Source organism: Falco biarmicus, chromosome W, assembly GCF_023638135.1.
Source record: "Falco biarmicus isolate bFalBia1 chromosome W, bFalBia1.pri, whole genome shotgun sequence".
Classification (NCBI taxonomy): domain Eukaryota; kingdom Metazoa; phylum Chordata; class Aves; order Falconiformes; family Falconidae; genus Falco; species Falco biarmicus.
In genome coordinates, this window is record NC_079310.1 from 15,811,820 (window position 1) to 15,822,045 (window position 10,226).

Here is a 10,226-nt window from a genome sequence, read left to right on the forward strand (position 1 = left end):
AAAGAATGTGGTTGAAAATGAGAAAAGGGAATTGAAAACAATTTTTTAAAACGTTACAGTAGAGCTAAAGCAGCTGTTTGATGAAATTAATGAAACTGAGAAAACTACTTCCCTTGTGGAAGAAATGTCAGAAGATGGCTTCAGTGATGAATTGAAGAGTTCTCATGTTGTTTCATCTCATGCAACAGAATCAAGTAACAACTTAGAAAGTAAAGGTGAATTTGGAGATATTAAACTTATGCTAGATGGAAAAGTACCCAAAACGGAAACTGTAATTTGAGTCTTGGTGTCCTTTCTGATCAAGATAACTGAAATGCAAACATGGAAGATACTTGGAGTACAGATGAAGAAGATTGCATAAATAATATCAAAGATACAAAGGTGCCTCTAGCAAAAGGAAAGAGAGAAAAAAAATGCCTCCTATGGAAATGGAAGAGAATGAAAATGGAAGTAGTAGAAATGCAGTGGGAGGTCCTGAATACTCCCTGAGATACAGCTTAAAAACAAGTCTTTTGGATGCCATTTCTAATATTATTCCTAAAATAAGACAGTTTCTACAAGTGATGAAAATGCACTTTTTGTAACAGAGAGGGAACTTGGAAAAAACTCTGGATTTAGTGATGATTTTCCCAGGGACTGCTTTATCGACAACAAAATAGGAGAAACAGAAATGGAAAGTCTTTTTGCAAATACTCAGCAATCATGTGGCATGCTGAAAAGGAATCTTGATGAAGAACTAGAACAAGATATGGGAAGATTTAAGGGTAAGGTAGGAATGCTGCAAATAATATTCCTGGCTTTGGAGAAAGAGAAGGTACAGCTGCAAAAAGAGGTAGTTCACCTGCTACTCTTTATTCTTTAATCTCGCTCCGGATCAATGGTCCTGTTCACTTTAGCAGTTCGTCACAAAGGGAAGATGCTTCCTACAAATTGAGTTTTGTTCTAATGGAAATAGGTGACTTGTGGATAAAGAGGGCAGTGGAGAGTTGTCTTTTTCCCCATTTTTGGAAAACGGAATGCATTATTGTTCCAGTTTAACAATAGGTGGCACTCGGTTCCAGTGCAAGTAGTTATCACTTATTTGCCATAAAAAGAAATCCATAGAATTATATCAGTTCTGATTCTGAATCAAAGAATGAAAATAGCTTCTGAACAGGGTCTTGACTAATTATTCATTTGCTGTGATATCTGCATGGTGTGTCTTCATTGCCTTTCGTGAAAATTCCTCTTTCCTGTTAAACCAGTTGTGTTTGTGGGTTTGGGATCTTTTTTTCTTTCCTCCCCTTGTTAAGGGAGCAGTAGCCCAGCACGGTTCCACTCAAATTTTTTTTTCTGGTGTTGTTGCAACTAACATTGTGCAGTCCTTCTAACTCTGTCCATCAGTAATGCTTTCACTTTTTTGTTGTTAATGTTTTAAGATACACTATTGTTTTCTTTCTAAGGGCTATATTTTTGTTATGTCTTTCATCATGAGTGAATTCAAAGTACTTTCAATGACATAATACACTTTGTAGTGTTAATTTTGTGAAAATGCTTCTCTATGAATTAAAAAAAAAGATTTCATTTTATATTATTTCAGAGGTAAACCCTGAATTAATCAATCTTGGATGTGGTGTTTCTGTCTTCTAGAAATACTAAGAAATACATGAAGCTTAACTTTGTTTTTATAGGTTGAGAAGAAAAAAGCAAACAAAGATGTTCAAGAGCCCAGGTGGTGGCAAAACAGGAATGTCTGGATAAATTAAATACACCACCGGCCAACATCACTAATTAGCAAATGAAATAGAAGATTACTCTAAGGAAGAATGACTATTTGAAAATGGAGAATGAAAACACTATAGAAGAAAAAGACAAAAATATTTTTTCATCTGGGGAGAGCTCAAAATTGATTGAAATGCCAATGAAATGGTAAGCTAAGGAAATAATCTCTAATTCTTATTTGTAGTACTATGTAAGTGTCTTAGGTTTTCTAATATTGTAGTAGTTGAAGTAGTTTCCTCAGTGGTGAAAGCCATAGTGAGTGGTCCACTGCTTCTCAAAAAGTGAAGAAATCTTCTCTTTAGAAAACACTAAGCTCACGATGGAGGTTCAAATTTATTGCCTGCTCTAAAAAAAAGGGGAAAAAAAAAGAAAACAAAACCCACCCAAATTCCTGTGATTTCCATGTCAATACTGAGGCAAAATGCATCTTCAAAACCAGAAAGAAAAGCAGACTGGGAAAAGCAGTTATTTTTGTAGGAAATGGCCACCTAGAAAACTAAAGTAGGAAATCGCGGTTTGCTACTACTCCCTTTTCTAGGTGATTTTAGTGATCTCCATGCAGTTGGTGTTTTCCTTTTCATTAAGTTAATATGCCCTTTGTCAGGAGAGGGGAAAAGATGATATTACCAAACCAATCTCAAAAGTCTAAAGAAGGCACACATATTTTTATGTAAACCTCAGCAGTTTTTTCCTGTCTGTCCTTCAAAGGAATCTCTGCTCTAGATGCTACTGATAAAAATTGACCTGAGAGCTGGAGGCAAGTTTGGGTTTTTGTTGTGTTTTGGGTTTTTTGGCAAATCTGATGCATATGAAGATTCTTGTCATTTCGTGTGACCACACTACCTGGTGCTCTTTGTGTTGACAAACACTTCTTTTTTTGTTTAGAGTGCTTTGAACATGCTGGCCAAGATAACGATAAGGTCACGTGCACAAATTCTGATAAATTACATGAGTGTGTGCACAGGCATAGAAATATTTCATGTGTTTAAAAAGGGTGAGGAGAGACTTACAGAAAAGAAAAATTACTCTTTCACTGCAGGTATCTCAGGATTTTTTGCCCTGCTCCCTGCTCCACCTTTTCTCTTGCAGCTGTGTACCCTCCTGACTTCTTGCCCACCCTGAACTTACTTGTGTGGGTTGTAGCAAAGTGAGAAAGAGAAGTTGTTGACACTGTTCAGCACTAGCTAAAAATTTGGTGTGTTATCAACACTGTTTCGGTCAGAAATCTAACACACAGCACTGTGTGGGCTGCTGTGAAGAAAATAAACTGTATACCAGCCAGAACCAGGACACCAGAGAATCCAAAATTACAGTTCTTTGATTTGTAAGAGAAGGATTCTCAGTACTGAAGAGAGCTAAAACCCTGGTATTAAACAGGGAATGCACATAACTGTATAGCTACATGTCTGTAGCTGTAAGATTTCTGTCACTTTGCGTGAAGTTTAGAGAACAGTTATTTCAACTATTTGCTTAATATCTTGTGGAAAAAATAGCCTTCCAATAGACATAATGATACACAATAACTGTTTCAGCCTTCAACTACATCTAACAAAGTTGTTATACTAGATTTTAGTTTAATTCACTTCTGCGATTTAGTTTTCAAAGCAACTTTAGGTATTATTCATAATGCAATGTAAGCATTTCAGTACTGAAATATATTTATGTTTTCTAGACCTGCAGCAACAACTGGGAGTGAAAAGAACAAGGTACTGTAAAACTAGTTTCTTGATAAACAGTTTCTATCAGCTTTTAATCACATAGATGGGAGCAGTGTTTATGTAGTGATCAACCAGATGTAAAAATTGCTGCTGGCATGCAGCTTTATTGTATTTGAGACAAATCTGTGGGCTGTGAAGGAGACAACGAATCATTAATGCATTTGTAATGATCTGTAATACTAGACGGTGGAATTACAGAAAATATTGTATTTTTGTAGGTCAGCATACCAATGGAAGTAACTGATGACCCTGGTTTAACTCACTCATGTGACTCAACTTCAGAGGATGTCAAATTATGAACTTCAACCAACGAGGAGGCTATGTTGCTGTTGGAAGAGCTTAGTGTGGATCATACAGGTATGTTTTCAAGTCACTGTCTTCAGCTGTTACAAGTTCCCCTTAAAACATGATTTCTTTGTATGCACTCCTAAATATTTTAGTTTCATATTTTGATATAATATCTCTTTCTGATTAGAGATCCCCCTCAAAAGCTGTGAAACTGTCACCTAACCTGAGATGTTTGCCCGCATTACCAGCCAATGTGCCTTACTTTATCATTGGTTCTCTGTCTAGTCAGAGCTGGAGAAGCAGTTTCTTGCAAAGTACGGTTCAGCTCCTTCTAATGCGGTCATCAAAAGTCAGCAAGATCTTTTTCTTCTTTATATCCCCTTGTTGTGGTTTAACCCCAGCCACACCTAAACACCTAAGCACCACACAGCCACTCACTTGTTCCACCCCAGTGGGATGGGGGAGAGCATCGGAAAGGGAAAAGTGAGAAAACTCATGGGTCAGCATGAAGACAGTTTAATAGCAAAAGCAAAAGCCACGCACGCAAGCAAAGCAAAGCAAGGAATTCATTCAGCACGTCCCATGGGCAGGCGGGTGTTCAGCCATCTCCAGGACAGCAGGGCTCCATCACGTGTAGAAATACTTGGGAAGACAAAATGCCGTCACTCTGGATGTCCCTCCCTTCCATCTTCCTCCCCCAGCTTTATATGCTGAGCATGATGCCGCGTGGTATGGCATATCCCTTGGGTCAGCTGGGGTCAGCTGTCCCAGCTGTGTCCTGTCCCAGCTCCTTGCGTACCCCCAGCCTACTCACTGGTGGGGTGGAGTGAGAAGCAGAAAAGACCTTGGCTCTGTGTAAGCACTGCTCGGCCATAATGAAAACATCCCTGTGTTACCAATGCTGTTACAAATGCAAAACATGGCCCAGTACCAGCTACTGTGAAGAAAATTAACACTATCCCAGCCAAAACCAGCACACCCCTCAATAGCTAATGACAAAGAATACAGCAAAATAATGGCTTTGCTTAAAAATAATAAATAAATAAATAAATATAACAAATTTCAACTGTCATAAGATGCTTGCATATATGCATATAGCATTGTATAAACATAAGCATCAATTACTAGGTCTATCAAACTATGCTAAAATTTCATTAGGCAACCTTGGCTGAAGGCCAAACTCCCACCCAGTGCTGCCACTGCCCCTCCTTGACAAAACAGGGTGAAAAAGCTTGTGGATCAATGTAAAGGCAGGGCTGTCACTTCCCAGTGACTGTCACTGGCAAAACAGACTCCACCGATTAAAATACATTTGGATAGTGAGAAACAAAGACCCAAAATCTTAAAAGGACACGTCGGCACCCCCCCTTCTCAAGCTCTACTGCACTCCTTCACTGCCACCTCCCCAGCCCTCCCAAGGCAGCACGGGGAGGCTGCGGTCTGCAGTCGGGACGTAGAAGATTCTCTTTGCTGCTCCTTCCTTGTCCCTTTTCCCTGCTCCAGTGTGAGTCCTCCCCCAGGCTGCAGTCCTCCGGGGAAAATCTCCTCCAGCCTGGGCTCTCCATGGGTCACAGGTCCTTTGGGAAAGATCCGCCTGCTCTGGCATGGGGTCCTCCACAGCACTGCGCTGTGGATATCTGCTCCAGCATGGTTCTTTCCAGGGGCTGCAGGGAAATCTCTGCTCTGGCACCTGAAGCAGCACCTCTCCCTCCTCCTTCGCTGACCTGGATGTTCGTTGCAGGGCTGGTTTTCACATGCTTTTCCCCTTCTCTGCCCATGTGGTGGTTTCGCCCTTTCCTACATTTGTTTTTCCTGAGGTGCTGCCAGCATGGCTGAGAGGCTCAGCTGTGCCCTGGGGTGGGTCCATTGAAACCATCCATGTCCAGCACGGGGCGACCCCTGGATTCTTCTCACAGGGACCTTCCCACTACCGAAACCTGCCACCTGCACCTAATACAGCAAAGCATTGAACAGATTATACATTGGAAAGTATTTGTGCATACGTGCAGCTTTGTGTCTTTTCTGTCTCAAAATAGGTGTTGCTGTTTTGTTAAAAATGCAAAACATACTTCTTGAATATGAACAGAGAATAGAACGTGGGAAAAATCGGTATACAGCTCTCTCGAGAGAAGTAAAGAAATTGGAAGACGAAAAGGAGGAGTCACAGTTAAGAGCAGAGGAGACTCAAGATTTGAAATCCATATTGGCTCACCAAGCAGCAGAATGAAAAAGTGATATCCAAAGCCTTAAGTATGTAAATTGTGGTCTGATAATGTATTATCTTGTCAGTGTTTATGTTCCAAAAGATGCTGATGGTGCAGGCAACAGGATGAGAATTTCCAGTTTTTTGGGTTTGGGTTTTTTGAATCCCATGGGCAAGTAATGCTATGAAGTACATAATGTCAGAGGGGAAAAATGTCCAGATATCAGCTCCATGTAAAATCTTCTGGATGTTGTTTTAACTTTGTTTTCTAGCAAGAGAAGAGAACAAGAGAGTGTGTATGGGGAAATCAGATTTCTAAGAGAGATTTGAGATACGGGTGTTTGTTTTCATTTTGTCCTTGCAGCTTCTGTTGGCCTATAATACTAGGGTTTCTGGTAACTCCACCCAGTGCAACTCAAAACAGAGCTTAGAGCATTTGTTTGCTTACCTGTTTGTTTAGTTGAAAGGTCAAATTTGGGATTGCCCCTTTCCCCATACTCCTGAGCTAGACCTGGATGTGTGAGGTTTCTCATCACTGTTCACATTACTTCAAACAAGGGTGGTCAGCAGGCACCATAGGAAATTCAGCAAGGACAACTGCAAAGCCCTGGCCTGGGAGGGGAGGTCTCCTTGTGGTGATACACGGTGGGATGGCATGGCTGGGGAGCTGGCTAAGCAGGGCCAGGCGGCCTTGGCAGAGAGCAAGCTCAGCAGGAGCCAATGTGAGCTGGCAGTTGGGGTGGCCAGCAGCAGTCTGGGCTGTATGAAGGGCAGCAGTGCAAGGGTAATAGGGGCAGTGATTATCCACCCCTCCTCAGGGCTTGCTGAACTGTGTCTTGAGCCCAGGGTCCAGTTTTTGGCCTCCCAGTCCAAGAGATCTTACCCAGTCTGTGTGAGGTCGGCAGGGAGATGCCAGGCTGGTCCGGGTGCAGGAGCACCAGCCCTGTGAGGGGAGGCTGTGGGAGCTGGACCTGGGGGAGTTGTGCCTCCCAGTACGGGGAAGAGGATTACGAGGAAGACAAAGCCAGTCCCAGCTTGGCCTGGATTTGACTTCAGTAGTTGTTCAAAATCCTCAAATATCTATCAATTACAAAGAAGTAATATTTTCATTCTAAATGAATTCTCCAAGCAGTGTTAAATTTATACTTACAAAAGTTACACTTTTAATGAAATTACACTAGAAATTTTATGTAAAGCTTTTTCCTTGCAATATACACCATTCAAATACAAATGTTTCTGTCAGTCTTTCAAGTAATTTTAGTGGTTGTAGATTCTTGTTTTCCAGAATTTCTAAAGCAGGCTTTCAATTGGCAGTTCTTTCCTTATGTTGATACTTGATTTTTTTTTTCTTGTTCACCGTTGCAAGTACATTGGAAAAAATAGTCAAAATAATGATCAAACACAAAACTGCTTTCTTTTTTGGGTACCATGCGCACACCATGGACCATTTTTTACCATGTCAGTGCTTATTGCCGATTGTTTCAGTTAGTAAAGAAGCTGACCTTCCATAAGGCTTTCATTATAAATCAGCTTCAAAATGAAATTGCTGTAGTTTCTCCCAGAGGTAGATCCACTGAGGTTTAAAACTCTTTTTAATCGTATTAAGCTTAAACCCCATGCATTTCTGAATCTGGTTTTGAACACTGACATCCTTCTTGAGTAAATAGAAACTGCTTGTTCTTTCTGTGGTCAGCAGTTGGTTTAGACTTACAGAAGGCTTGCTAAAAAATTGTTGGGTCTGCCATAGATAAGTGGCATGCTGATTCATCAGTATTACTTCTAGTCACTGAATCTGTAATATGTAGGCAATGCTTTAGTATACTAAGAAAATGTATATTAACTATAGTAAAAGTTTATGATGCTTTGATCTGATGAGACAATGAACTCCTTTTTCAACAAAACGGCTGTAATATGAAGATGATTTATTTTTTTATTATAGAAGTGTACACACTAGTGTGTATTTCCCTATGTAAACTTACAAATAACTGATAAATTGCTCAATGGTTTATTTCCGTATCTTGTACAACTGATACCACGGACAATGGAATGAAGTTAGAATTCTTTAAAAAGTTGAAAAGTACAGTAAAAATATGAACTCTGAAAACATTTAAATTTTTTTATGGTTTGAGTTGTCTCTGCAAGTTCATCATGTGGAATATCTACTTTTATATCAGTGCTTTTGTTTCTCAAATACTCTGTTAAATCCCAGATGTTCTTTGAAACAACAAGAAGAAAAGAGGCTCAGAGTGGAAGTCCTGTGTTGGGGCTCTTGCTGTATTGAATGATTATACTGAACTCTGAAGCAAGTGGAAAAATACTGAAGAAATAAGACGAGGTTACGGCCAGAACAGTGGGATGAAGAAAAAGGAGCAAATTGCAGATGTTTGCACAAAACCAAGGCCAACGGGACGTGATAAGAGGAGCTGGGAAACCGCAGAAAGGAGCCTACATGCCAGAACAAGCAGAAACAGAAATCTTCCCAGTAAACAATTGTTAACCAATCATATTATTATACGCTTGTAAAATAGCCAATCACATTATTGCACGCTTATAGAATGCCTTATAAAAGTCTACCTGGTTTGTACAATAAACGGATCAGATCTTGAACTCTGTGAGTATTTGAATCTGACTCCCGCTCGCCCGAAATGCCCGCAGCAGTCCTGTGTGAGAAAATGAGAGAAAAACTCCGAAGGAAAGAAGATCAATATTGTAAAGAGATGGAGGAGAAACAGAAACTTGAGTTATACTCAAGGACTTTAGAAATGGAGATAAGAATGCTGAGAAAGCTCTTGAAACAGGTATATTAAATAATGAATTAAACACTGTCTTATTTTCTGCTTCTTTTCAATTGTATTCCAGTATGCCTAGAGAAGGAGGTGCTTTGTTCATGGAAGAGTCATTGGATAACTGTTGGGGTCTGCAGCAGGTCTGCAGACAAGTTAGTTGACTTCAAAACTTAGCCGTGTACCTTGAAGACAGCCACAAATTGTCAGGTATGTAAACAGGATGTGAAGAACCAGAACTTAGAACCGCAGCATACGGGCACCTACAGCAACAGCAAATAGCAAGCAAGAAGAAGGACACAAAAACCTATCAGGGTCTAACACCTGTACTGTCTAAGATATATAAATAATTTGTATAAACAATAAAGGCCATTTTATCCAAACCCAGCCACGCAGACATAGTGGTTTTTTCAGTCTGCCTCGACTTGCGTCACCACAGATAACTGTTGCCAAATTTTGAGGACAGTAGAGTACAGTTGGTTCACAATTGGTCTGTTCTTTTTTTTTCTTTGCAGTTTATTATTGTTTTTTTCCTTTTTCAAAATTTAGGTTTCATTTGTATTTCAGGCAAAGCCTGACTTTTTTCTAAATTAATCAAAAACATCCTGTATTTCTTCTTAAATTTTCAGAAGAAAATTAAAATTCATTATTTATAGGTGGATTATCATAACTGTGGGGAATCAAAAATATTTTCAAGTATACAAGGGAGAATGGGAAGATGTATTTCTAGCTCTGTTTTTTCTCAAAATGCAAGTAGTTTTATTGTATTATTGTAGGTTGAAGAGGAACACAGAGATAGGTCTCTCAGGAAAAGAGTGCCCGAGCCCTTCAAGAAGGAATTTTGAACAACCACCTTGGGAGACAAAAGGAACTAGAAGAAGAGACAAGAAGATCTATAGGAAAAAATTCAGAGGTAAGCAGATTTTTTTTTAATAAATTACATTTCACCATGTTTTTTTAAAGTCATAATAAATCTTACATAACTTTTTCTGTTTCTTGATGGTTTATTTACAGTTTACCAGTGTAACTTATCTGGGTAAATACCTTTCCTGTTTTCTCTTATGTCTGAAAGTTCTGGAAAGCAGCATCAGTCCTGTATGTACCTGAATTACTTGTGCAAGTAGGAAACTAATAGAAGACACTATTTACACCGTTTCTTAAACTGTCTGTTATTTTTCATTTCATAGACATTTTATCATCACTTTTTAGGCTTTCTAGCATTGAAACACCTAGCTACCTATGTCAAGGTTGACCAGGAAGAAAGTTGTTTGACAGTGTTTGTGTTTCCATTACTTTTATTTAAATTACTTATTCACTTATTGAACTTTATTTTAATCTAAGCCTTTGTGCTAAGGTTTCCATGACTTTCTGTAGATTAGTAGACGGTTTTTTTGTTTGGGTGGTTTTTTCCCCTCCTTAGAGTGCCACTAAAAGCATCTAGTCAACTTGCATTCTTTCTATTTGAACTGAATC

General features: G+C 39.4%; 1 long non-coding RNA gene across 1 annotated transcript; it reads left to right on the plus strand.

Moving 5' to 3' along the window:
• Window positions 1-3,774: 3,774 nt before the first annotated feature.
• On the plus strand, window positions 3,775-8,231 carry LOC130142003 (uncharacterized). Its single transcript, XR_008819252.1, has 3 exons — window positions 3,775-3,836; window positions 5,804-6,017; window positions 8,180-8,231. It is a non-coding gene; the product is annotated as an uncharacterized LOC130142003 (long non-coding RNA).
• The last annotated feature ends 1,995 nt before the right edge of the window (window positions 8,232-10,226 follow it).